Source organism: Schistocerca piceifrons, chromosome 6, assembly GCF_021461385.2.
Source record: "Schistocerca piceifrons isolate TAMUIC-IGC-003096 chromosome 6, iqSchPice1.1, whole genome shotgun sequence".
Classification (NCBI taxonomy): Eukaryota; Metazoa; Arthropoda; class Insecta; order Orthoptera; family Acrididae; genus Schistocerca; species Schistocerca piceifrons.
In genome coordinates this window covers 74,018,807-74,022,390 of record NC_060143.1, presented here as the reverse complement: position 1 = coordinate 74,022,390, position 3,584 = coordinate 74,018,807, and the positions used below count along the sequence as shown (strand labels likewise).

At 39.0% G+C, this 3,584-nt stretch overlaps 1 non-coding gene across 1 annotated transcript; it reads left to right on the top strand.

Moving 5' to 3' along the window:
* The first annotated feature begins 703 nt into the window (after positions 1-703).
* Positions 704-777, top strand: Trnas-cga. Its single transcript has one exon. It is a non-coding gene; the product is annotated as a tRNA-Ser (tRNA).
* The last annotated feature ends 2,807 nt before the right edge of the window (positions 778-3,584 follow it).

Below are 3,584 nucleotides of genomic sequence, written 5' to 3'. Positions count from 1 at the left end.
AGCTGTTGTACACAGGATATGTTGTTACATTTGGACTACACCCTAACCGAGCCAGACTAGAAAACTAGTGTCATCACACGCTCCATTCCCAGACAATACTGCATTCTCAAATGTCACTACAACTCAGTCATGCCATCATCCGATACCCACATCAAGTGATGCCTGTATTGCAAAACTCAAGTCTATAACAGCACTACTTGTACCATCCCTGAACTCTATCCAAGTGTCACCAGAGCTGCCACCAGGGTGTACCTGGGCCAGACGGTGGACTTCCAGTTCAGAATATGATCTATGGAGTAATTCATTCCATGTCTCTAGTATATTTTATGATATGAACTCATAGGGTACATTTATGATGCAATACAGATGACCACATAAAAGTAATCATTTCATTAAGTGTTGGTTGTTACAGGATAGGATAGAAGAATCAAGCCTTTAATTGAAACTTCCTGGCAGATTAAAACTGTGTGCCAGACTGAGACTCGAACTCGGGACCTACGCCTTTTGCGGTAAAGTGCTCTACCAGAGTGAAAATCTCACTCTGGAAACATACCCTAGGCTGTGGCTAAGCCATGTCTCCGCAATATCCTTTCTTTCAGGAGTGCTAGTTCTGCAAGGTTCACAGGAGAGCTTCTGTTAAGTTTGGAAGGTAGGAGACGAGGTACTGGCAGAAGTAAAGCTGTGAGGATGGGGCGTGAGTCGTGCTTGGGTAGCTCAGTTGGTAGAGCACTTGCCCACGAAAGGCAAAGGTCCCGAGTTCGAGTCTCGGTCCGGGCACAGTTTCAATCTGCCAGGAAGTTTCATATCAGTGCACACTCCACTGCAGACTGAAAATCTCATTCCGGAAGCCTTTAATTGTTTGGTCATATTGAGTGAATGGAAGAGAAGTTGATACCCAGAATGATACATGAGATGTAATGGAAGGGAAAAAGGCCAAGAGACCAGTGGCTGAAAGGAGTGAAGGAATGCATGCAGAACAAAGGAGAAGACTGTAAAGTGAAAATGGAGAGATGGTGGGAAGACTTAGTACTTGCATTTATTTCTTCCCAGTTATAAATATGAAGTGCAACATTTGCTTGTAGCTGCACCAAAAATGCACTTACTGTGATTCATGTTCAGTGTTATGGTCAAAGCTATTTGACTACATGACAGTATGCGGTGTAATCTGGCATGAATTATTATGGTATGTGAATCTAGTCTGGGAAGGGGTATTACAATATGGTTTGCTCCCCTAGATTAACATGATTTATGTTTATAAGTAGGATAGAAGTATATTACAGTAGCCTTCTTCATATAACCATCTCTCACATTCATTCAGTCATTGTTTTGTGTATCTCATCCGGAAGGATAACATTCAGGAATTTGTAATGAGTCAAGGCATACATTAACCCTTGATCAGGGGTGCTGATTTTCGTGAACAGGCGTGTGGTGCATTTTGTACACACGTAGTCAAAGGCTGTCATTATGCTACCAAGGAAAACATGTATGAGCTAATTCACATTTTGATTTTAGTTTGTTTAAACAACAATATAAGGAACTTCTACTAAATCACTAAATTACTATTTGATTAAACAAATAAGAAACTTCCATATCATTCTATTGCCACAGTTGACACATCAATATATTCCAACACTTTTAAGCACATACTGAACAAAAACACCCTTTCATTGTGAAATAAGAGGACAAAGGCTTTATATATTGAAGAAGTATCAGTTATCACAAAGTTTCTTCCATCTAAACAGTTAACTGTCTTTTGCATTTTCAGTAAATGCTTACACCTCTCATAAGTATTATCTGTTTTTACATGTCCTTTGCAAACATGTCCTTTTCAGCACATACAAAACGAGTGTCATATCATTCTGAAAAACAAATAAAGAGGAGTGGGTAGCCCTACATTTCCCAGGTAAAAATTCTTGTGGGATCTCGCATTTGTTTTTTATCAATGTGCTGATGCATGTTAGTCGCTTTTTCAAAAGAGCATTGGCTAAGGAATAGCTGGTGTGCCAGTTATCCATTGTAATGTTTCTTCCTGTATCCTCTGTGTGAGTAACTAGCCTTCCTACAATATCACAGGGAGAATTAGAGACACTGTATGGTCCTTTAGGTTGTTTTCCACAATATACTTCAATATTTCTGTTTCACTTGTGATGCCTCCAGCAACACATGTAGGCCGAGGGAATATTTTCACAATTTTCTTTCTTTTTGTTTCTGAAGTCACATTAGGATATCTTTTATTCCATGTATACATTTTGTCCTTCACAATAAAAATACCACCAGTGGAGAGTGGCTCTTCACAGTCATCATCTGAATTGTGGACTTGATCATAATCTGAATTGTGGTCACTTTGTGTGGTAAATTGCTCTTCTTCTTCAGAGTTGTCATCACTTTCGTTGTCTGGCACAGAGTTGAGCTCTGGATCCTCGCTGAGTAACCAGCCAAGCTCATTGTCTGCCAGGTTTGATCTCACTCTGCACAGCGATATACCCACTTGTTACATGTTATCTTTTGATTAAATTAAAAGGGAACAAAATAAAAGTGAAGGAAAAATTACTTACATGACCAGGTGCGTGGCATACTTTGTGCACTATGATGACACACTTGCAGTTTATTTTAAACTACTATAGCCCACGTGAACCTATGACAACACAACTTCTCACTGTGTTAGCTGAAACAATAATGCAGGATTATGTAGTGGCTTGCTATTGTAAAACAACAATGGAACTGTTCACAACAATGTTATTTGCAGTTGACACACTTTATACACAGGCGCACCTGCTTGAGGGTTAACAAAAGACAAGAAAATAATAAAACTATTAATCTGCTGTTGAAACCAGTAAAAAGGACACTTTATTGTACAGCACATCATAGCCAGAAGAATACATTTCATTCAAACTATACACAGTGAGAGATTCTCCCTTTTACAGTGCAGCATATCAAGAACACATCAGTGATCACAAAAAGGTAGTCCACTGACACTCGCACACTCTCTAGTCTTTTACTGCTATTAACTTCTGATGGGTTTTCAACCTCAATTTGTTGGCTGCCTTTGTCAGTTAATGACATTCTTTTCACTGCAATCCATCCCAAACTTATGGTGTTGGTTTCCACCTTCTCTTGCTTGAAGAACATCTTTAGGGCCATATGTTTGATACTTTCTAAAGCCTCATAGTTTTCAGAAAGTTTCTTCTGACCATGATTATTCATGAAAGTCTTCGTAGCATGGGCATGAAACAATCTTGACCAATATTACAAAGAAAGCTGTACATCTACTTCACTTCTCTTACTAATTCAGTCAATGCAACAAACTGTGCTTCAACAGTATCTGCAGTCAGTGCAACAAACTGTGCTTCAACAGTATCTGCAGCAGCACTATTTTTGTTGGTTCTTCATGTTCCATCCAAAGAACATAGGTGATCCATTTGTGGCAGTATTTTGACAGACATTATGATTCCAAGATCTTTATATAATCTGCAAAGTTCAAAATTATATCTTCTATATCACATGTCACATTCATTAGTCAATCCATTAGTCAATCCATCATTCTCCTGGAAAGGTTTGTGCACTTAGGTTGTAGGGCCAGCCCA